The 24,594-nt window shown below is 42.7% G+C and overlaps 1 protein-coding gene across 1 annotated transcript in view; it reads left to right on the forward strand.

Annotated features, from left to right (window-relative positions):
* The first annotated feature begins 6,207 nt into the window (after positions 1 to 6,207).
* SMAD1 (SMAD family member 1) overlaps positions 6,208 to 24,594 on the forward strand; it is a 49,173-nt gene continuing 30,786 nt past the window's right edge. The window contains exon 1 of the mRNA XM_049815054.1: positions 6,208 to 6,538. The gene's annotated coding sequence lies outside the window, so the exon portion shown is untranslated. The remainder of the gene's footprint in view (positions 6,539 to 24,594) is intronic.

Raw genomic sequence — 24,594 nt, forward strand, 5'->3', positions numbered from 1 at the left:
TGTTTTACTACTGACTTATGCAGCCAAGAGCGACACTGAACTCGGGCAACGTGACTTAGACTTGCACCAGCTTAGAAAAATTGAAAAGAGGTTTCTAAATTACTCAAGATAAGTACTGTTTATGTGGGGAATAAAAATAAGACATGGTACCTTTTTCTTCTATCATTACATAAATGGGCTGAGTGTTTTGTCACAAAATATCAACAAAACGTGGAAGTAAAGGGATGCATTTAGATGCAATATGTGTGATTTTGTTAAGTCTTCCAATGGTGTAATATAGTTGTCTCCTCTTCGGGTATAAAGAAGGAGATAAAGCCCTGTATCCAGACAACTACCATGGTTTGCCCAGCCTTCATCCATCGCTGCAATCCAGTCCTACCCCAAGGCCTCTTTAGCCCGTGGATGCTAGTGCAACTGCCCAACCGTGGCACTGCCTAGCCCTATGCAGCAAGCTGTGACACACAGCCACTTGCACGGCACCAGTCATTAGTGCACTGGTTGTACAGCCAGTGCAACCCAGTGACCAAGTAGTAAGAGCTCAGGATTGCCAAACCACCTTTGATTTCTTTTCTCACAGAGTTATTAGCTTTAATTTTGTATTTGCCACCTGCCTGAATAAATTTTAATATATCATTCGCTGGTGGTTTTTGCAACAAGATGTAACTGGGACAAGGACTGCAAGAACTTGAAAACAGTAATTAAAATGGGAGATAAGATTAATCTTAGTGGTGTCTTCCAAGAAACCAGTAGTAGAGCTAGGTTATTCCAGTTATGTAAATCTTTTTAAGCTGAGTGACTGAAGAGAAATTTAATTTTCAAAGAACCAATAATGTTTGGTTACCTGGAGTCCCTTATCTCTTGCTGAGGTGATAGCCAGGAGAAAGTGAAAGTACCTTCAAAAGCTTCTACATGGATGCAGGCAAGATCCAAAGGGAGAAATTCATTCTCTAGAAAGTACAGTACTGGTGCAGTACAGTGGGCAGCAATACTGTGCTTCGTGGCAGCATGCGATTAGCCATCAGAACACAGCGCAACCTCCCTTCTTTACCAGAAATGTAATATTCCTGGAACAAAGTCCTTATGTCAGTGTCTAAAGAGAAAACAACCAATAAAGGAGATAAGAAAGTGCCCTGCTTAGTACTTTGTTTCAGCCCAAACCTTTTGGATTCATAACTTTTAAAAAGGATCTTGGCAGCTTTAGCTGGGTACGTTAACCTTAGGAAAGTAATGAACTTTGGTCTGAATCCCATCCTCTCTGGGGTGGGAAAGATCAACGACTACTCAATCTGATCAAAGACCTTTCTGGTACCTGCAGATAGATTTACAGCAGAAGCCTTATTTAATGTACCAGAGGGAAATACATGTAATAACCTTGTAAAATTATCAATTCCATATTTATTCTATAAAAATCCCACTTCATCATGGTGGGCCAGTTTAGGAAGAACTTCTAAGAGTGAAATGGGTTCTTTTGTTCTTTTGCATGTGAGAGTGAGTAAGGAAACTAAGGCAGGCCCCAAGCAGACATTTGACTCTACAGAGACAAACTAATGAAGGGATCTTTCTAGAAAATGGCCAGGCACACCAAAGCAGGAGTATAGAGAACCCTCATGTTACAACTTCTGTCTTCAAGGCCTTTCACAACTTAGTTCCTCTTTGTTTGTGTGCAACCTACACAGTGCCAGCTCGAAGCTTCTCTTCAGTGAGGGAAAACTGAATCTTGGCACTCAAGGACGAGGACAGATCCACTTCTGGCACAAAACAGCTTACTTTGGCTTGCAGCGGGCGACGCAGAAATCACTTTTGCGAGGATGGCACCAGAACAGTTCCCCCAAGCACCAGCCCCCTTACCACCCCCCCGATAATTCTGCATCCCTGCTGAAGGGCTGGTGATGGGCCTCTGTGCTCAGCCCCGCTCAGTCAGCCTTGGGCAGGTGCTTGAGGCTGCTCCACTTCTGCTGCTGGGCCCTCTTTAATGGAGACAGGGTGTCGGATGAGCAGCTCTGCTGCTGCTATCATTTTGCTGCCCCGTTCCGTCTGCCTCTGGAGGCCACAGTTCAGCCAGCCCATGCCACCGTACCACTTCTGCTGTGGTGCAGGACTGAAGTATTCGAACTAGCTCAAACCCAAGTGCCCTTCTCGATGGTGGAAATCAGCTATGAATTCTGTACTACTGTGGCTAGGCAGGTCCTTGCGCCTAGATGGGTTTGGAAACCCACATGCAGCTGGGCACAGTTATGATGACCTCCTAAAAATACTCCTTACCTTCTCCCACATGCTGTCTTCTGCCTGAGGCATCTTTCCCAAATAGATTTGTGTAGTTGCTAAACAGTCTGCGTATCCTATTTTAATAATACTGAGGTGGGAGGCTTGTTTAGTACCTCACCTACTCAAAGAAGAAGCAGACAAGCCGTGAAGGACAGGGGTTGATCAATTTACCTGCCAGCCCAGGAAAGAAAGAAATAATGATATCAAGTATCCTTAGAAAGCTATAATTCTTCTTGACAGAAATGCCTCTTCTCTCTGAAAATACTGCTGGTATTTTCCCCCACTAGGGCAACACTGTAATGGCTAAAAAGAAAATTACTCCAGTGCTTTTAGTGTAAATAATGTTATGCATTTGATACAATTTAATTAGCTATGAAACTCTACTTTCTGGCAGAAACCTGGTGTACATCAAGGTGAAGCAAAGTTACTGAGTTTGGAGCTAAACTGTCTCCAGAAGGCACTCTCTACCCCTGGAATCTGTTGAATAAACCAGATGAAGCCTGGCTGAGGTTAACAGGAAATACTAAATCATAATCTGCATATAAACTCTGATTTCAGAGGAAGATTGAAAGCTAATAGTAGTAGCAGCAGTATCAGTAGTAGTATTTCTTAAATATTTCTTACATAACATGATGGTATAAAATATGCAGTTTAATGAATATCTTTTAGCACTCTGCCTTCTGATAAGCTGTTTCTGAGACACAGATTTTAAAGGTGACTAGGCAGGTGCTTAGTGAGATGTTAAGATGTGTCTATCAGATTAAAGTTTCCTTTGAGAATCTTATTAGTAGTTTATCTGCCTAAGCGCCCCAACTCCATTAAAATTCAGGTTCACAGGTCTTATGACTGATGGTGTCATTGGACTGTACACCTAATCTGATGAAAAGTCAGGCTGTTTACAGAAGGGATAGTTTCTTCTCTTTCTTCATTGCCCCAGCCTCACAGCCTGTTTTCCTTGCATCAGTCTGAATGATCATGTAGTTGCAGAGTAAAAAGAGAGAAAAAAAATTTCTGTTGCTTCTTGAGAGAGCACAGTTACTTTAGCCCAATACAGAGGAGGAACACTGTTGTAGGAGTAGCATCAAGCTAGATACCCAGGGCTATGTGCCCCTCTGCTCTCCTTTTTTCAGCTTCCTCATGTTATTCAGAAAAGCCAGGCAGATGCTAATGATGTTTAATTAGGGTATATTAAAAGTCGCCGATGGAGTTAGAAGTGGTGAATCTACAAGTAAGACACTGCTGATACTACTCACACATGGAGTAATGGGTTTGGACAGTTAGCTAGGAGTTGAACATCCTGGAGTAGGCAGCAGACTTGCAGTTTTGACTCGGGTGTGTACCAAAACACCCCAGCCAGGGAAGCCTCGTGGCAGATTTGACCATGACTGTTTCTGCTTGCCCTCTGGTCTTCTCACACGACTGATCTGTCTGAAGCCAGTTCTAACCAGAACAACCATTCTGGTTATTAAACATAAGAAAAAGGCCATACTAGGCTGTTTTATAGCCCTTTTTAGGTAAAGGAGCATATTAATGTGATCCTCTCCAAGCCTCAATGTAAGTAGAAAATAATTTAATTTTCTCATGCTGAAACGAACCAACCAGTCAACCCTAACAACAGCAAAAGCGGTAAAAATGTGGTTCTAACCAGACACCTGACAAACTGCAGTGCTTCCCTAATTATCTTGTCATATCTGTTTAGTGTGAATCATGCACAGAATAGACACTCGAGGAATGAGGATCCAGCGGATGGAGCTTGCTGCCCACCCCAGTCCTGCCAAGTCAGCCTGCAGAACAGAGCAGAGCAGACCTGGGGCACATGTAAGGCGTTTTCCATGTATTTCCCTGTGTGAGACTGGATCACCGAGACTGCCAGGCTCTTGGGGCAGATGCTACTGCTGCATCCACCACTCTTGACCCAAGACACTTGGCCCTGAATTAAGCACTACCGCACTACAAAAACTAGTAGCAGCCTCATGTTTCTTCTGTACCTTGCTTGCAAATATCTTCATTACATTGTCAAAACTTAAAGACATTTTAGTTTGTCTTGAGATAAACCTTTACCAGTTTATCTGCAGCCCAGCGCTGCACTGTATCTGTGCGTGACTGCATGTAAGAAGAAAAGTTTACTTGCTAACTGTATTGTGTACAGTACGACCACAAAATACAAGTTAAAGCTGATTACCAAAGTTTACTCATCTTGAATCAGTCAAGGTTCAAAACTTAAGCGGTAAAATACTAATTTTATTCCAGGCTTCCCCCATCAATGTTATGACATCATTCTGCGTTAACGGTTCCCCACTATGCTTCTGTTGTAGCATGCTACCTACCAGTGTGGTACAATTTACCTGTTCGCAATTTATATGGTATTTATGTGAAAAAGAAATGGATGGATTTTAGATTACGAAGTTAGAAAGAAGTGCTGGTAACCTCACAGCCATAAAACTGGGTATTTTTCACTGCTGCAGTCATGCACCTTCTGTGACCTGGGGCAAGCCATTCCAGTTCTGTGTCTTCAGAGTTGTAATGCACCTGGGTGGGCAGGTGGGTGAGTCCAGGACTACTGTTCATCTGGTAAAACTCTCAGGGCCTTAACTTCTCCGGGCCACAGTTCTGCTGGGTTTTAAAATGAGATTAATACCATACCTCGGAACTTCATATACACGTGAAAACTTACTGGCATAAACACAGAGATGTAATTATGCCAGTGCAGGTGTACTGTAGTATTTTGCCATGTAGAAACATCTTGCACTTGTTACTTCACATCTCCTTCCAGGAACGATGACTGGGTAAAAGCCAAAGTATTTCTTAAAGCATCAGTTTCAGTTCAATCCTACTTGCGCTACGCTCGTCCGAGTGCTGTAAATCTAGGTTCCTGCAAACGCAGTAGCCAAGAGAGACTTACCGTTCCTCAGGCGGGCTGAAAACGTCCAGCTAGGTCCACTCGCAGACTCGAAGGGAGTTCGCTTCACGGGGCCACAGGGGCGAGACTGCATCACGATACATCTGATGGTAGGAGAAGCCTCGTGCTCTTTCACAGGTTTCACCTGCATGAACTGGGAGCAACTGCGACAGCACCTATGGCCAGGACCGAGGTCCCGGCGTCAGGCGCCTGGGGGTGAAGAGCGGTCTGTCGCTGGGCGGTATCACAGCAATTACTCCAATATTAAGAGCAGGGAAAGTGAGGGGCTGAATCACCTGTAAGCAAGAGGCAGGATGAACGCCAGCTCCGTCGGAGCGCTGCGGGGACTCACTCCAGCTGCAGCTTTTCTCACAGGAGCACCTCAGCCGCGCTCCAAAGGCTGCACCAGCGCCTTTTAAGCCTCCGCCAAGCCCCGAGGGCTCTGCCTCGGCCGGGTTTGCTCGGGCCGCCCGAGGGCGGCCCGAGCAAACCCGGCCGAGGCAGAGCCCTCGGGGCTAAGGCAGCGGGACGAGGGAATGAAGCCACCCAAGCGCCTCGCCGCCGCCGCCACCCTCCTCCCGTTCCCGCTCCCGCTCCCTCTCCCCCTCCCGGGGACGGCCGCTTTGCCGGGCGTCGGGGCGCAGGGCTCCTAGTGGGACCCGGCGGCGGCCGCCGCAGCCGCGGGCGGCGGGGGCGGTAATTTGGAGAGGATCCCTTGCCGGGCCGGTGCGTGAGCGCGCGTGTGTGTCTCTCTCTCTCTCTCTCTCTCTCTGTGTGTGTGTGTGTGTGTGTGTGCGCGCGCGCGCGCGGAGGGGGCGCGTGCCTGCGTGTCGGTGAGCCGCGCGCTGGCTGGCAGCGGGGCGAGCGGCGGCTGGGCGGCTCCGACTGCCTGACGCCAGCCAGACCAGATCAATCCAGGCGCGGAGGCAGCGCGAGCGCGGGCTGCCCGCCGGCGGCGCGGAGCCCCCGCCTGCCCCGGCCCACACCCCCCCTCCCCTCCCTCCTCCTCCTCCTCCTCCTCCCCTCACCGCCCGGCAGCCGGTAACAACTTCGCGTCCCCTCGCCTCTTACCCCGCTGCCCGTGCCGCCCTCCTCCTCCCTCCTCCTCCTCCTCCTCCCTCAGTCCCGCTCCCCCGGGTGGTCCCCCGGGTGGCTCCGCGCCGGACCGGGCCGGGGGAGGGCGGAGGTGTGTGGGGGGGTGTGTGTGTGGTGGTGGTGGTGGTGGTGGTGGGGTGTGTGTGTGTAAGCGACTCCTCCGCGCCCTGAAGGGAGCGCAGCTCGGCTCTCCTCCCCGGCATGATGGCGTCCCTCCGGCAGCCCGGGGGAGACCCGGGGCCGCTTCCCCGCCGGCCGCTCCCGGCTCGAAGTTTGTGGGTAGGTGCCGCGGTCGGGCCCGGCGGGAGGGAGAGCCCTTCCCCGCCGGGAAGCCGCCGTCCTCCTCGGGGAAGCCTGCGCCGCAGCCGCCGCCCGGCCCCGTTCCCCGGCCCCGTTCCCCGGCCCCGTCCCATTGTGCGCCCCGCGGGGGGACGCGGCGGAGCCCCGGCTGGAGGGGGCAAGTGCCCGCCTTTGTTTTTGCGGGGGAAAAGCCCTTCGCCTCCTACCTCGGCCGATCCGTATCCGCGTCCGGTTAATGTTTGGTTTGGTGGTGGTGTTTTGGGTTTTTTTGGGGGGGAGGGGGGGATGTTCCCCCTTTTTTTTTTTTCCTCCCTTTTTTTTTTTCTTTCCGCGGACCCCTTCCTCTCTTTTTTTATTTTTCTTTAATGGCAAATCTGTGCTTAGAGGTCAAGGAAAGTTCACTTTTTTTTTTCTTTTCTCTCTTCTCCCTGTTAGAAGGTTTGGATGCATGAGATTTTCCTCTCCTCGATGTAGTTTCTTCATATACTCGGGCTCTACAGCCAAATAATCTTATCCTGAATATAGATCTTTAAAGCTTATTAAAATTTACTGGTGTGGAAATATTCAGTCATGCATTCGAAAGGATCTGAGCCAAATCCTGATTTTTTTTTTTTTTTTTTTATAAACTGAAGTCAGTGGGAGCTCTGACTGAAGAAGGGTTGCTGTGCTTGCTCTTTTGTTAGCAGATCAATCTGAAGAAGATATGTGGTCTGACCTTACAGTTTGCTTTTACGGTATCTGAATAATTAGAGCTTATTCCAAAAGATAATTGTTATTTTGCTGTATTTTAGGAAAAAAAATGATGCTCACTGCATGTAAAAAAGGTAACAGTTTTCTTCAGGGAAGGACAAGTATTGTTAGATCCAGGTGGGGAGGAGTAGAAGTAGATGTGTATTTCAGATAAAAGCAAATGGAAAAGATGATTGCGTGAAACATGTCAGTGTTTAATGGATGTCAGCCTTTAAAGATAGGGCATCTTGAAACTAACATGCTTAGGAAAAAGCTGTATTTCAAACGTGTCATAGCTCATAGTTCAAATCTCTTTTCCACACAGAGGAGAAGTCAAAAAGAGAAAACTTTTTAATTTTTTTTCCCCAGTAGATACGTGTATTTTTAAGCAGCACTCAAGAATAAGACTAAAAACTGAAGCTAACCCACAGAGACCACTTTGCAGGCATATGTCTAATTCTGCTAGTCTTCATGTGGCTAACTGTCTGCACCTTGTCCTGTCAAACAATAGGAGCAAATCACGTGAGGGAACCTGAGGTGTTAACATTGACTTAATTTTTTCTTTTACTTCTCAGTCATTGCTCTGGATTATGGGAGATGAGTTTGTTAGTTGCAACTGATTAATACTCATTTTATTTTCCCATTGAACCAGAGAGCAGCCCTAGGAAGCTTTTTAGGGGTTCTTACTGGATTTTAGTGCAAGTTTTGAGTGCTCACTTCTTTACTATGACTTGAGGAGCATCAGTATGATAATGGAAGATTTCTAGCCCTTTTTGAAGTTCTTGCTCTGGTCTTAGGGTTGAAATCTTGCAATTTACTTCAGACTGTAAGTAGGCACTTGAAAGAAATTTCCCTTGATTTGGATGATCCAGAAGCCTTCTACAGTCACCAGGGAGGATCAGTTCAAGGCATGATCAGGTTACCCTAAGGGTAGGGATTTGTCCTTGCTTCAATTTTGACCCCCATCAACTGCTGGGTATGTAATCAAATACATTTTTTTCCTACTCTGTCCTGTTCAACTTGCCTTTTTGTGTATCCTTGAAGATGTGATGATCCAGTACATTTGACAAAAGTGACTGAATAAACAGATGGAGATCTTTCTGTTTCTGTATAAATATTAACTATCAAATCAAATGTTTGAAAGCTGCTGAGTTTAGTGTTTACTTTTCCTCTGTAGTTCGAACACAAAGAGTTGAACGTAAGGAAAAGCAATACAGAGGTTAATAAAAGTGCTACTTGTGTTTCTGAATACTGGGAAATTATTCAGATTAAACTATGAGCTTCTTGGCTTGGTACAAAGATTTAAATTTAAAAATGAAGGGGTCGTGACTTTTTTTTTTTTTTTAAATTGAAGCAGGAATGCACTGCATATTACATATAGCCAGTGTTCTGCTCTATGAAGCCCAAGCTGCGTGTGTAAAATAAAAGCTCATTTGAGTAGTCTTACAAGCCTAATGGAGGCATCATCTCAGCTTTATAAATAATGTAAGTTGTGTATAATGTGGAGTCCCCAGAGACTGCAGAGAAAGCATCATTACCAGCCTTTTCAACCTGCTGGAGATCTTAAATTGATTTACAGCACTGAACTGGTGCAAAATGATACATCAGGATGACACAGGGTCAACCTGTAAAAGTCTATGATGTGAGCCCGTTAGTTCAGTCATCATAATTAAACCATATTATGAGGGCAGCGAAGCAAGTGTCTGTGACATGTCCCATTGTGCTTCAGATATGGGTGGTTTAAGAATCAAATAAAGAGATCACAGTGTTTATTATTTAAGTTATGCAAAGAGTAGTTGAATTTAAAGCTTGTGGCCCTGTGAAGAATAAATGCTGAACCAATTTAGGTTGACTCTTAACCTCTTTCTTGCAGTCATTAGCAACTGAAAGAGATGAAGGCATGTGCAGCTTGGAGGTGTGTGTGGGGGGAAGTGGTTGTGAGTGAATATCTCTGAATTTTATGTATCCTTTTTCAAGCCTCAAAATCAGCTAGACTTTACCTGCAGACTGTGCTGTCAGATATCAGAGACAAACAGGCAAACAAGCTTGTTTGGGCTTTTTTTCCTTTTCCTAGTGTTTTTATCTTACCAAACTTTGTAACTGCCTGTTGAAATGTTCCTCCAGATCTGAGTTCTTGTATGAGAGAGAGCATCTTAGTCATATCTTGAACTATATGACCAAACTTATTTTAGAACAGAGACTGTAATTTTGAATATGGGTTGGCATACGTCGCTCTACTTTTCTTAGTGAAGGCAACTATGGCTTCACATTCATGTTTTTGCTTTAAGTAACTTAGAAAGTAGCATGCCACAGATAGTAAAACATTTATTATATACTAAGCGTCTTAGGTCTTGCTGTTCCTGCTCATAAAATCACTATGAAGTGTTTAGGGAAAATCCTGCTAAAACTCCTTCTTCCTACTAGTCAGCCTGCTGCTTGGTGATTTGAGAGTGTTGCACGTCTTGGTGGTTAAACCAGCTCCTCATATCTGAATTCGTGTGAACTCTGCACTGCATCTCCTGAGCTTCTTCCAGCCAAGAAAGAAAGATCTCTTATTTTTAGTCACAAATATAACTAAAAAAATAATTTTGAGGGATACAAGAGAAACGGAGAAAATAAATGGTCACTAGTGGTGAGAGATCCATTAGTCTTCAGGCTCAGTTGCATCTCAACAGCACGTGCTTTAGCTAAGGCACTTTCTGAGCAGCAGATAAAGAACTAAAGCTCGCTTTTGGGTGCAGTGCCATACAAAATGTGGGTATGGAGCCCTCTTCTGCTGTGTCAATGCAGATGAATAAATGAAACTATCCTACTGAAGAGAGCGCCGTAAAATCTGTGAAAATGAAAATCAGATTTCACAAATTGCTTTATGGTTAATGAAGTGATTCTACTAATGTTTTTGGGTTTGGGTTTTTGTTTGGTTGGTTTTTTTAAATTTTCTTTTTTTAATTTCTGGTTTAGGTTTTGATGACAAACTCACCCAGTTGTGCTTTTGGAGTGGGGAAAAGTCTGTTCTGCCCATAAAAACTTCACTTGTTTCCCTCTAGGAGCTGCAGACTAGTGTTATTTCACTGGTCTTTCTTCTGTGTATAGCAGTGTCTCAAAAGAAGGAATGCATACAAGTCTTAATAAAGATGGTATGCAGTTCCTAGAAATTTACCTTTGAAGTTTACTAAACAGAAAATTCGGGTTTAAAACGTAAACACCAAATTGGCAAGTGTGGCTTGAAATGCTGGTGACTTAAAGGCTCATCTATGCAGGCATCTTGCACTTCTCTAGGTATCTTGCTCAAGCTATGATGGCGTAACTTTAGAACAGCATAGAGGATTTCTATGTTAGAACAGCGGTTTTCACTTGGGATGGGAAAGAAGTTGTTGTAAATTGATACTTTTTAATTGATAGAGTTGTGTCCCTGCAGGCTGTTGTATAACTATTACCATTAGAATGTTGCTATTCTTCAAGATTCAGAATAACCAGAGAAAATGTTCGATTGGGCCTTTTGTGAAGGGCTTTGCGGAGGGTGAATTCAGGGGTGAGGACAAGGAGCTCTTGGCTGCTAACGGCTGCCACAAAGATCCCTATCCTCCTCTTCAGACAAATGTTAATTTGCATTACAGAAGCTTTTTGGTTTTCTGTGTATTTGAGTGGGGGGCATCTTTGTTTTTTAATAGGATAGAGAAGCCAAACATTTTGTAAAATTAACAGGCTAATTTCGGGTAATGTAAAGCATTTTCCAGAATGAACCCAGGTCCTACAGGATCTCTCCCTGCTTCAGTTTTATGCCTGCATGTGTTGGCTTTGGAAGTGCCTCAGAGTTGAATAGGAAAAAGGATGGAGCACACTACTTCTAATTATTAGACTGTGTGAGGTCAAGTATTCGGTGGATGTAAGGCTGAACTCTGCCGAGTTGTGTAGGTCGGTCCATTTTAAATTTTTTTTCCTTTTGCGGAAGGAGGGCAGATGTGTATCGGGTACTGTGGCACTGGAATTGCTGTGTTGGAAGCGTTGTGCAGCTGTGTGGCCACAGTGCTGCCCCCTGATAGCAGTACTGTGTGTGACACAGCTGCTGGGTTGAGCTGTCCTTACATTACGAAGGGTTTTCTGCAAGTGCGGATTCCTTTACTCAGCTGTACTCTTCTTGTGAGTGCTGTGACCTGGGAGACTGCATAAAAGCTGAGTTTAGATCAAGAGTTGAAGGTTTTTCTTCCCTCTAGGCTTGCCAGTGGAGAGACCCTGACCAGTACAGCTATTCTGGACACTTGTACAATTCAGTCATTCTAATGTAGCTCTGTAATTGTTCTGGATTATATGTCACTTTTATTTCAATATGGGGTATACACTTGGGAGAGTGATATTAGAACAGATGTCAGCAGTCTTTCTCATTTTGTTCTTCTCCCACCTTTTCCCTAGCATGCACGGGCGAAGTCTATAGAGTACAAGGAGGAAAACAAATTATTTTTAACATGCCTTTATATAAGTCATTCTATTTAGGCACTGTTTAAAGCAATATCATCCAAAGGCAACTATTATGTTGACTTGGCATGTAAGCAAATCATTAATGTGGTTCACCAGTGATTTCTGAAGCATTATTTCATATTTCTGTGCTTATAAAAGGGAACGCTCTTCCCAACATGACAGCAGATGAATAAGTCAGTATAGACAGTCTGAATTATAACACTTACTTCTGAATACCATTATTTAACTTGCAAGTTTTTGTCATTAAAATCATTAAAATGCCATTCCACATCAAAGTGATCTATGGACTATCAGTCCAATATTGGGTAACTTGGAAATAAGATACCCATTAAAAATTTTTTACAATGCTAAAGTGATTATAGACAGAATTGCGAGAGTTTTCACTGTCTCCTTGCTTCTGTCCCCAGCATGGGTGTAAGAATTGTGTCTGTCCTCCAGCTTCTACAGAGGCTGCAAAACTGATGTACGTATTTAAAAACTTGTCTAGGTAGATGAAAGCAAAAAAGCATGTGTGCACGTGGAGCTAACACTTGACACATGTAGCAGGTCAAAAAGTTTTCTATGAATTCAGAGAGTCCTTTATGTTCAGATTGCTTGGGGCATGCAGTGACTATAATCGATCATTCTTTTGCTTGCTTTTCTTCCTCACTTTGTTTTAGTATCTCATTCTTCTGTGTTTACATGAAAGACTGATTTACTGAGGATATTTTTCTTATAAATAATTTCAGACTTCTGATTTCAAGCATTGTGAGGCATTGACAATAATAGCAGCATTCTATCTGGCGTAGTGTGATGAAACCAGGGCCTAAGACTCTTAAAGATACCTCCTTCTTATGCTGGTATGTATGTAGGGTTATTCACACTTGATAGATATGCTGTATGTGCGTGTGCACATATGAATGCCTAAAATAACATTCACTGCTGTTGAAAGTTAAATTATTTGGATCGGCTAAAGGTAGACTAAATCTATATATAGTTGAGAAAAGCCTGTAAATTTATCAAGGTGTGTGAAACAACTATTTATATATAAACACTTAAATGCTTAAAAGCATAAAATCAGTTTTGGTTAAATTGAAGTAAATAACTGGAGAATCGTGTTGCAACAAATTGTGGTTTCCACTTAAATGTGTTTCTAAGGGCGATAGGAGGAGGAAACATCTGCTGTTTGGTCAGATGCTGTTAATGAGTTACATTATTTGACTTTATTCTACCAATATATTTCACCTTTGTATCTGGTAGGTTTCATTTGAATATTGATGTGGGAGGAATTGATCAAATGTCCTTGCTCTCTTACATGTATCTTGCTAGTAAGGACTTCAATTCAGCTGACATGTTGAGGGACAAAATATGTGGCTTGTAACTAGCTGTATTTCCTGAGGCAGTGGAGAGAGAGCTCTCAAAAAGTTTCCTCCAAGACAAATTTGGAAGTATGTGTGCATGAGAGCGAGAGTGGAAGGTGGTGTGGAGCTGACGTCTCCTGCTGTTTCACTTGACCGTTTAATTCTCTGTGGTGTCCCTGCGAATTATAAAGCTGAAGAATAGCAAAAGTGTACAGCTTGGGGTTTTTTTGTTGTTTGTTGGTTTTTAACTCTTTCTCCTTCTTTTCTTTCTTGCCCTCCCAAGATGTGGCAAAAGAAATCCTGTTAGTGTTTTGTTAGGACAAAAAAGTTGGCAGCACACCTTTGGTCACTGTTGGTCAGTTGTCTTTTTTTCAAGGGCTTCTGAGCTGTATTGTATGAAACAAGAAAGTTACTTTTATGTTAGGCCACTAGCACCTGTTTGGGAATGTAACTTCTGCTCACAGGTCCTGAAAGTTACTGAAACTGGCTCATCAATGAAACACAGTTCTGTTTGATCAAGTGTCTTTATCTTGATATCTAAATGCTCTGCTGTGAAATTTGACATATTTTTACCACTGTTGTGGTTTCAAGACTGAAACCTACTTTGGGAAGGCAGTTTTGGTTTGCTTTTATTTTAACCTAGGGAGGACTTTCTTCAGGTTAGTACAACTACAAGTTGTCTGATGATTTTTTTTTTTCTGTTGACCTTACTCCATGTATATTAAAATAATCCATCTTGCCTTTGCAGATAGGCTGGGAGAAAAACAGTATGTGAATGTGACGAGGGTTAGTCATGGTTGCGTAATGTATCTGGTGCTATAGTGATGAGCATGGTACAGGACCCTCTGTAGATGAGAATCTTTCAGTAGCTCACAAGCAGTGAAAAAAGAGGTGGAAAAGTGGCTTCTTATGAGGGCTGCATGTGAAGCAAGGTGACAGTGATGAGGACTTGGATTTTAATGGAATGGAGCCACACATGAAGCCAAACTTAAAGGGTACAAGCAGTGAAGGAAGGATGAATGAGGCAACTCAGAAGACTTCTGGATGCTTTGAAAATATTTTCAAAGCTATGTAAAATTTGGAGAGGGATTGTTTCTCATGACACCTGGTTTGTATTTGAAATTCTTAAAAGAAGTACAGTGAGGTCACAGGCCATTTTAAATAGGACTTGGTGAAGTGGTCAAAATTGGGGAAACCAAGTGACCTGATTGAGATTTTCATAGTAATTCATGAGAGTCTATTCTTTGTAGAATTCTGGACAAATCTTCTAACCTCTGTTGAAGTGTATGATTTTTGTTTAATAGCACTGAATCCATTGAGTTTGACTTCCTGGTGTAAATGCCATATTACTTTAAAAAAGCAGTTCTCTTGTGACTCTGCCTATGCACAGCAAATAGAGCTCGGTCCCTACCTCTTATCTAGTAGCACTTGATGTGATGTTGTATTTGTGCCAAGGCATGTGGAGTTCTATCCAGTTTTCCTGAACCAATTGTTTTTCTGATGTGGAACAAATTCTTGTTTTCAAATGATTAGCAGGTGGTTGTTTTGAGAACTTCACAGAATCACAGGATGGTTGAAATTGGAAGGGAACTCTGGAGGTCATCTGGTCCAACCCCCTGCTCAAGCAGGGTCACCTAGGTTGCCCAGGACCATATCCAGATGGCTCCTTTTTTTCCACTTGTATGACAACAGCATTACTGTTTTGTCAGAACAGCAATGAAAATAGATTTGAAATTTACCTAGACCTTCCCATCACATGTATGTGATGGCTGCAGAGATTGTTAAATGCATAATGTGATTACACTGGTTTAATTTCAAATGTGTAGTCTTTCAGGAATCTCAAACACATCTGAAATATGTGCTTCCCTGCACAGGGAGGAAACGGGGAGATGAGGGAGACAGGAACTCAACTCATGTGGCTTTACTGAGGTCCCACTGTGAATCTCCAACATTCAGGACCAGAGTTTCATCTCCCTTCATACAGTCTGTTGGTCTTTCCTCTTGTCATCAGACACTTCTGCTTTTTTATCACTGAGGAGATGGATAGATAAAGTACGCATTGGTTATGTCTTCATCCCTGTTCTGCTAATTACCTGGTGAATGCAGTGACGAGCTACACTATTGTGAAAAAATGTGAACTTTGACCTTGCTGAATGTCTCGGAAAACCTGGCTTACGTATAGGGTGCCATCTCGGCTATTAGAGTTTCCTGTTTTGCATTTTTGCCCGCTGCTGGCTTTGCAGTATGGCATACTTAATAACAGGCCCTTTATTATCCAAGCTGGCTAGTGTCAGTGTTAAGTGCTTCCACTTGGTTGTCGTAGCCAAAGGAAAAGTCTTTGTCTTTATTAACTTAAAAACTTAAGATAACGTAATTATAGGTTCTGTAATTTGTCATATTAGATTTCATCCGGAAAGTATTTTATAAATACTCTCAGCTTAAAACTCTGTAGTGTGTGGTATTTTTGGACAGATGGATATGAAATCACTCTTCTTTTTTCTGAAGTTTGCTTCAGAAGTTTGCTAGAGCAGAAGACAGTGGTAGCAGAGGGGGGGTTGAAATGCTTGCTAGAGTGTTTGGTTTATTCAGAACCAGCTAGGGCAGAGCTCATTGCTGTGAGGACGAGACGAGGTTTTGCAAATCAGCTGAAGTATTCATGTATGAGTGTGAGCTAATCTTTGTCCTGGATATAATTTAAAATTAGGGGGGTAGCAGCTCCACAAGATGGAGAGAACTCTTAACAGTTTGGCTCCTGCAACTCACAGATTTCTTAGCTGGCTGGGGGACTTCGGTGCTCATCCTGCTCTGAGCTGATCCAGCTGTTCTGCAGAACATTTTTTTTTTTTACTGTTGTTTTTGCCAGGTTAGAAAGGTGAATTGGCTGACAGACTGTAAGCAGAAGGGAAATCATGTTGGAGTACTGAAGCTGGCACAAGGGAGTAAAGGGAAACCTTTTCTCCTTGGGTGGGAGCAAGCTGTTAGAGCAGCTCATCTGCTTGTGGACCTGTGACCTTGCTGGCCCAAGGCAGCTGTTGGAGGTAGCCAGTTATAAATGAATACCGTAGTACTCCCAGATGAAGACTTCCTTAATATGCTTGCCAAGGAAAGGTCTAATTTACGGGTTTTTTTTCCCAGATACTTATGTTGGTGATTAGCATGGTGAGGTGAGACTGCCAACAGTTACATCAGTCACGAAGCCCCACTGTAGTTATATTGGCAGCAAAACGACAATGATTAATGATACAGTGTATTTTGTGGGGGGTGAGGGAGGATGGATGGGGAGGAACACTTAAACAAGCTTTTCTGGTCAAGCGCTCTTTTGCTAGTATAAACTGCAAGCTATATTAGAAATGTTTTTCTAGTTTAATGCAATCGTATAAGCAGAGCACATCTAGTGCACATTCTGTATAAGACAGGACAAATGTTTTTCCTCATGGGGAAAAGAATGTCCTCCAAGTTTAACTTCTTAGTAGTAGAAACTTTCTTTTCCTCTTTAGAGGATGAAATAACTTGAAACAACTGGCAGACCAGGTACTGTTAGCAGTATTACCAAAAAATTAGAGAAAAGCTAAATATTAAATCCATTAAATACTCTTTTGTAAAAGCAGGCTGGTGTTACCAGAAATCACTGCCAGTGAAGACAACTAGAGCACCTGAGCTGATACGTGCTGTAAGCCAATGCACTGCTTGTAGCTTTTCTGGGTTCTGCACCACTGCATAAGTCACTCTGAAATCTTTGGCTTTCAGTCCACTTTTCTCAAAAGAAATTTAGAAAGCACTTGTTTTAACGGTATATGGTAAATGTGTTTAAAACCCCTTACTTTTTCTTATTACTGCTAGCTATTTAACATCTTCAAACATTGTGTCTTTGTAATATATTTCTTAACTTCAAGGAATTGGAGTATCAACAAATTTAAAATACAAACTTTAGGTATTTTCCCTAGTGGCAGTGCTGGAGTGAGGTTCTTGCTGAATTCCCTTGTAGCCTCCTCCTATGCCAAGGAAGTCTCCAGGCCCTTGGGAACCCAACTGTAATTTTTTTTTTTTTCCCCTCTGGCTTGGCTACAGGCATCTTTGAAATTTTGTTCTGTGCAGAAAACATCACCTAACATAACTGGCATAAACACTCCAGGGCTATTTACTACAGTTTACTGGATAACTGTTCCCTTTGCCCTTGTCCCCACTAGTTTATCAGCTATGACTCTTGCTCATGGTCAGACCCAATGCATCTCATGTGGTTTGAGAACTGGGAGTGCTGGTGGCAGGCTGCTTTGGCTGAAGTCTTGTATTTCTGAATATAGGCAGGTTCCTGTCACACCTTTGCCTAGCTTCTTGCCTCCCCTGACTTGGGACATGAGGACTCTCAATCTTCCAGGCCAGCCAGCAGTCAGGGTTGTTAGACCCTAAAGGCTTGTTATCTTGGGAACTGGGGCGTACTTGTTTCAGCTGCAGAATTAAAGGCATCTAGATTGTCAGCTTTTAAGGACAAGGAACCTGAAATCTTTGTGTGCTCTTTTTGTGCATTAGCTTTCAGCCTAAAAGTAAGTAGTCTTGGAAAGCTGCAAGTCCTGGAAGTTCATCCTTGCGGTCTCACTTTGCGATGTATTTGGGGCTTGGAGTCCTGCCCTCTGAACTAGGACAGCTATGACTGTTCAGTAGCAGGCAACATTTGGGAAGTATTATGGCTGTTTTAACTAGCTTGCTGCTGACCCTGCAGAGCATGTGGTGTTTGGGAAATACTGTGTTTTGGTGTCTCAGCGGTAAGGTTGCAGTACTGCAACTTTGCAAAACCTGAATTTTGAAACTTTAAACTGGTCTTGGAAAATTACGGTGGAATGAATAAGTTGCCTTAATTCCATATGCAGAGTCATATAGGCACTGTTAATAAAAAAAGCTCGCAGATAAGGAAAGGGTACTGAGTAATTCTTTATGTGGCTTAATTCCTCTTCCAAAATCATAAAAAGCTTACAGATAACCAGGGGATCAGATAGATAGATTACAGCTATTTTCTCATATTGTAAAACTTCCTTATTCCCAGAAAGCAATGTAGGAGGATATCTCCCGTTTTCTTTCAAGCTAAGCGGTTCCCAAGTGCCGCATGACCTATCAGTTCCTATCTGTGGGTTGAAGCCTTTGTACAAAACCCTCCAAAGCCTTGATCTCAGGAATATGAGAAAACAGTTTGACGTGAGATTCTGCAGATGTTCTGGCACAGGGCTGTGACAGCTGTTTTTGCCTCATCCTGCAGTTTTTTGGATCTCTCTGACTCCTCACGTAGGGGTGCACCCTTGGTTTTTTGCTTTTAAAAGGGGAAAGGTGTGTCTGTGAGTTTGTGTATGTGACTGTGTCTGCGCTCGGCTGTTCCCTGTCAGCAGTAGTTAGGAAGCACTTCCATGGGTTGGGGTGAGTGCGGTAGCACTGGCATGTGCCCCAGTCTCAGCCCTGGTGCCTTTGCCCTCTGGCCCCTCGCTGCAGTGGTCATCGGTTCTTGCTCAGGGCAAGTGGCCTCTGGCTGAGTGACTTACTGGCCTCTTCCTCCGTGACATGGAGGTGTTGCTTGGGGTAATGGCACGTGCTCTCACAGAGCTGTCTTGGTGCCATCCTGCCAGCAAATGTTTTGTGCAAGGGGTCACCTCTCCAGCTTTCTTTGTCTACTACTTGCTTCCCAGTCAGTAGCTTTCAAGAGTTTTGTTCTCCACTTGTAGCAGGAGAAGCTAAGGCTTGACGTGAGGAAGTGGCTTGCCCGAAGGGAATGGGAGCTGTGTCTCCTGAGCAGCAGCCCAGCGCTCTCCGTGACAGTACTCCTTCTGCTGACAAGGTTTTACAGGCTTAGGTATGGCAGGAAAAAATTGCACTGATAGCAAATTCAGTTGCAGTCAGTAGACTTTTTTGGATTAAAAAGCTCCTGAGGACAGAGCTTTTAGACTTCATTGGTGAACCAGCTGTCACCTGGAAGGTTGTTGGCCTCCAGCCACAATAATGTGCGATACCTGTTTCAGTCCAAGTGCGTCTGCTGGTTCAGGGGAAAGCTAGTGCTCCTAATGCCTGGTCTTCAGTTGAACCAAGAATTGTTCCTTTGGTTCCGTAGAGTAATTGTCTGGATGAAAACATCGGTAAAAGTAAGAGACCATGTAAATGCCTTTATAGTTGCATGTCTCTAGCTTTATTCTTCCACAGGTATAGTTTTTAATATTGGTGAAGTTGTACTCTGTTCTAGGATTACATTGGTATGTAGTTGAAGGCAGTTCAAGATTTTAGTGTAGGCAAGCTCAAGAGTTGTACCTCACATGCCAGTAAAGGCCTTGATCAACTTGGATCTGTGTATTTTAAATGCAAAGTTTCCTTGACCTGATCTCAGAAGGATCCCTATAAATATGTATTTGCCTGTAAATCATAATCTTTAGAGAGTCTTATTTTCTTGTGTGTAAGCTGAAGGTGCATCTGAACACCGTGATCTTGGCTTCTTCCATTTGTAAAGGGTCTGGCGTGCTCAGGTGGCTTTCCAAATACCAAGATACTGCCAGGGAGTATCTGCTGCAGCATGGCAGTGCAGCAGCTGCTTACTGTCCTGGGGACCAGGACCAGACTGGGTTTCGTGTGCTCTGATGTCTAGTTCCAGTTTTCAGAAGGCTGCTAATGGCATGCTGTAATTAAACAATGTTTCATTGGGTGGTGGAAGTCTGACAAATCTTGATGTTTGTTTCTGGATTGTCTAAACTTGGCTTGGAAAGCTGTATCATCTTTAAACACTTTCTTTGTCCAGAATGGTAGCTGTGAGTTGCAGGACACTTCATGAAATTAACTTAAGGTCTTTTGCTCTGCCTCTTGACATTTTAAGATGTGATGAAGATATAGTGTTTTAAAGGTCATTTAAAGGCAAAAAAATACTTCTTTAGTTTTTGTTAATAAGGCAAAAAAAAAGGAAAGCTAGAGGAATCCTTTTAAAAAAGTAAAGTGTGCATCTCATGAAATGCATTGAGATGTCTTCAGTATTGGCAAACTGAAAAGGCTCTTCTTATTCCAAGTGTATAAATGGTGGGTGGGGAACTAGTCTGTGAAAAGATTTATTTATTTTAATGACATTCCCTTTTTGGTTTAATTTCCATCAGTTTATTCTGCTTTGCTGAGGCTTGACCTAATAATGCTTTTATTAGTGAATAAGTCATTTTTCTTTCTCAGTTTTTGTTGTCTCTTGCTTTGGTGAAAAATTCTGCTTTAAAGCTGGGGATCTTGAGCTGTAATTTAACATCTTTACTTAATCTCTGATAAATGAGGTCTGGGTCACAGTCTTTAGAAGTGGTTTAATGCAGCTGATGTAACTGTATTGGTGCACGCTCTTGGTAAAATGAATCATTTGTAGGAGCGGTGGCTTGCATAAACTGAGCATAACTGGAGTGCATTTGGTGGGGTTCATGCCTTAAAAATACCCTGTTGTAGCACTACTCTGGCTGAGGCTGACAAACCCCTTCCTAAATCCATGCAGTCTGTGCTAGGCTGTGCAGTTCTGTGAAGACAAAACATGTCTTGCATTTTATGAGCTTTACTCAAAAATTTTAATGCCTGAGTGGTGATGGGCGTTTTTCTTGTTTTTAAAGGTTTTCCCCTTATGCTGCAAATGTATGCTTTAACTACTTTAAAAAAAAAAAAAAAAAAAAAATCCCTGAAAGTGACTTGTCAGTAAATTTTCCCCATCTCACCTGTGAAGGAAGTTCCTCCTGCCCTGTGCTGATGAATTGGAGGGAAATGCTTTTTTCAGCTGATAAAAAGAAATAAAATTCCATGCCCTTCCCAAAGGAGAAATTCAACAATTGGACAAGTGGTGTGGGACCATGTGTTGGTTTGTAAAAGGATATAGTTTGTAAAGATGTTTCCTTTGATGCCTGTGATGAATATGGATGTGTTTCCGCTGGAGAGGGTTTTGATTAAATTATGCAATTAGAGCTGACCAGACAAATCTAAATATAGGAAGAGGTTTCAGTTATCCTGCCTTTGTGTGTATTAACACACCCACACAGATGTGTGTTTGTTATTGTTGTAAACAACACCTGTTTTCTAAAGACAGTTCAAAAAGTCAGGAAAGGGAATGGTCTTTGTGGAAAAAAGGGAGTTATACAAGAGTTTTATGATGAAAGGGAAAAAACCTCTTGTTTTCCCCAGCTTTTTGACCTTTTAGAAAAGGACTTCCAACTTACTCTAATAGCTAGACTTGTGGCATCTTTGTGGATAACCCATGTTCACAAAGCCATAGCCAGTGCTCCAAACTGGTCTATAGGTTGTTCAGCATTTTTCAGACTTGACCTGTGTCATCTAATAATGCTGACTGAGCTCCTTGCCTGTTCCTGTACTCCTGAGTGCTCCTAGTGCCTCGTGGGACAACGTGGAGTTTAAATGCCCCACAGCACAAGTGAAGTGGGTAACCTGCCCCAAAGATGTGCAGTGAAATACTTGCTGTGATAGCTGGTATTTCATTCATCTCTTGACAACTGTTTGGATATTTTTTTCTTTTGAATATTTTGTCTTAATTTGAGGATTTCTTTAAGAGGCCTTCAGCCTCAGGAGAGAGCATGAAAAATTAGGAGTCTCCTCCTTCATTGCATTTAGAAAAAAACCCACCACCTCATGAACACCATTCTGTCAAGTTTTGTAGTTCACAGCATTGTATTTATCTTACAGGTTATTTTAGTGAAGTTCATAGTTTTGTAATCCCATCTGTGCCAGAGTTTTGACTGAATCATCAAATTACAGTTCCTTCCTGACTTCACTTAAAATACTAAGTTGCAGTTTTAGAGATAATCTTTGATAACGCATCCAATTCAGTCCAACTGCTTGCTGACACCAGAAGGGATTTGTCCACACCTGGTTGTACGTTTTGATGTGTCCTACTGGTACTAGCCCTGGTGTGCACCAGACTTATACAGCGTCCTGTGCAAGTAACTTGGCAAACTTGGTGTTAGTTTTTTCTGTAGTCTGGGCAAGTCAGATCAGCATGGTGAGGAGACCGGCAGCCATTAAAGGAAGAGGTGGCAGTTTGTGACTTCATGGAGTCTCACGTGCATCTGAATGCACGAATGAGTACAATTGAGCAGTGCAAGCTAGAAATTTAGCATTGTTTCTCAACTCCAGTGAAAACCGGGTGATTTGAGGATCTGGTGATCACCTAAGAGGCTGTATGCATTAGTGTTTCTTGTAAATAAGGAGGAGCTGTGCTTTAATGAAGGTGTAGATAAGACTCTTGCAGGATGTGGCGTTAAGATTTGTTTCCAGGAGTACAATTTTCAATATGTCAAAACAGTTGCAAAGACATTGGGAAGAAGTGTTCTTAATCAGAAAAAGGGCAAATGTAATTGTGGAAACCAGGTATTTTCTCTGGAGAAGCAACAGTGAAGTTGCTGTAAGTCTTTCAAATCTAGTAACTTCAATTTGAGAAGGCAAATTACAAATCCAGAAAACCTGTAAGAATTTGCTGTTGTTTTATAATTGTGGTAATTGAAACTTAAAGGGTAAGGATCAGTGCCTTGTCTGCCAGAAGCTGAGTGGGTAGGCGAGTGGAGGAAAAGCTGTGGTTCATTATAGGAACTGGCCGGACAGTGTGTACTTGGTTTGAACTGTGGTGAGCATTGGGAAGGAGCTGGCAGATACTGATAGTATAAGGTTATTTCTTTATGCTCTGCAGTAACTGAACACTGGGGGTTTTGTTATTTGGGTCGCTGTTGGCCTCCTCCCCTCTATCAGTAGAGCATACGTTGGCCTTACTGTCTCATTTTGAATGAGCGGTGCATCTGCTTTTTGGTGCTCAGGTCACACTCTGAACTCTATGGATTTGATTTGGCTTATCAAATAAGTTAGAAGTTGTGCAAGTCCTTCTTCTAAAGGCAAGTATTACTGCCCTGTTGAGAACATCTAGATATTTCTTGCAAGAAACTGTATGGGCTGCTGTTACAGTTAGCTGGGGTACAGTCACAGCACCTTCTGTTCATGTGACACGCTTGCTCTCCTACCATCTGCTGAACTAAAGGGTGCACGTAGGTATCTAAAAGGACTTTCTCTGTAGGCTGAACAGTGATACATGGGAGGTTTTCTTGGAAGGGCAATCCCTCAGCCAAATAGCATGAGCAATGATCCTAGAAGAGGTTTCACAGACCGGGTGTTTTGGTCTGTCTCTGAGGTTCCAAGACAGAGGCTACTTTGCAGAGCAGGCTGGAAGTATCCTCCTTGCTCTTGCTAGGCCTAAGTAAGGGAGTCTAATGCAGTGTCGGGAAAAAAGCTACCTACTCCTGTTAAGTATATTGAAGCATTTTCAACACCAGTGTGCTCCTCTCTCCTCTAACAATATGATACAAAATTAACACGGGATTGCATATTTAAGTGTTTTCTTGAATTTTTTCTACTGTGCCAAGAAGACACATAATTTTTTTTTCTTTCTCCTTGTCCTTTTCAGAAATACAAGGGAAGCCAAGTCAGGCTCTATATAAACTATCTAATGAGTTCTACAGCACTTTGAAATGAAACTTGCTTTCTTTCTGTATGTGTGTTGTAACGGTACACCGAGGCTTCTACTGGGTTTCCATGCATTTTTCCAAGATGAGCAAGATCTGATCTTCTATCATAAAAAAATGCAAAGAAAGAATGCTTTGATTAAAAATAGAGTAAATCAGCAGAAGACTCTGGACTTTTTGTTTTACAAGTCACATCACTTGAAGAAAGAAATCAAAACTTTTTTCCTGCTTGCTCCAAAAATAGGGAGCCAGAGGAAGTTAGTGCATAATCTGTTGTAACACATTCTAGCATTACAGCTGCTTAGACTGCATGCTTTTTAGTAATACATTGAAATAGTTCTTGCAGGAGTAAAGTGACAGCTCCCTGGCTTCCATGCCAAAATGTGATCTTTTCTTCTTTTTTTTAAAAAAGGTCTAAATCTTGTACTGCGTACAGGAGTTGCTGAAAAGATGTGTCTTTCAGAGATGGTAAATTATGAAATATTTTTAAAGAAGCAAATTAAAATCTCTCTGCTTTTCTTTATATTGTCACTAAGTAATGGATGCTGGGAGGAGGTATGTTGAATAAAATAAGAGAAATTGAATTTTAAAAATGTAGTCAGAGACTAGACAGTTTTCTCTATTAACAATTATGTAGATGCTCTTCACTGTGGTTCCTGTCCCTTTTTATGTCTAACTGTGCTAGGCATATATTAAAAATATTTAATAGGATCCTTTTTGCCTGCATCACGGAGCCTGTAATACAAATAATGAAATTAGTAGGAGAGTTAGCGCTGCTGCTTGTTTGCCTGAAACTTGGGCTAGGAGTTGTTTCACTTCCCCCCCTCCTTGCCCCAGGAGAGGATCATCTAATTGTTCTAACCCTTTCTCCACCCACCAAAAACAGTCATTTATGCAAAGTGGGACAGTTTCCTATGGGATCTCCTGTGGGAATTTGAAAACGGTCTCATTGAATATTTTACTGTCTGCTTAGTGTTGCTGACAGAGTAACTAT

Source organism: Accipiter gentilis, chromosome 12, assembly GCF_929443795.1.
Source record: "Accipiter gentilis chromosome 12, bAccGen1.1, whole genome shotgun sequence".
In the NCBI taxonomy this organism is placed as follows: domain Eukaryota; kingdom Metazoa; phylum Chordata; class Aves; order Accipitriformes; family Accipitridae; genus Astur; species Astur gentilis.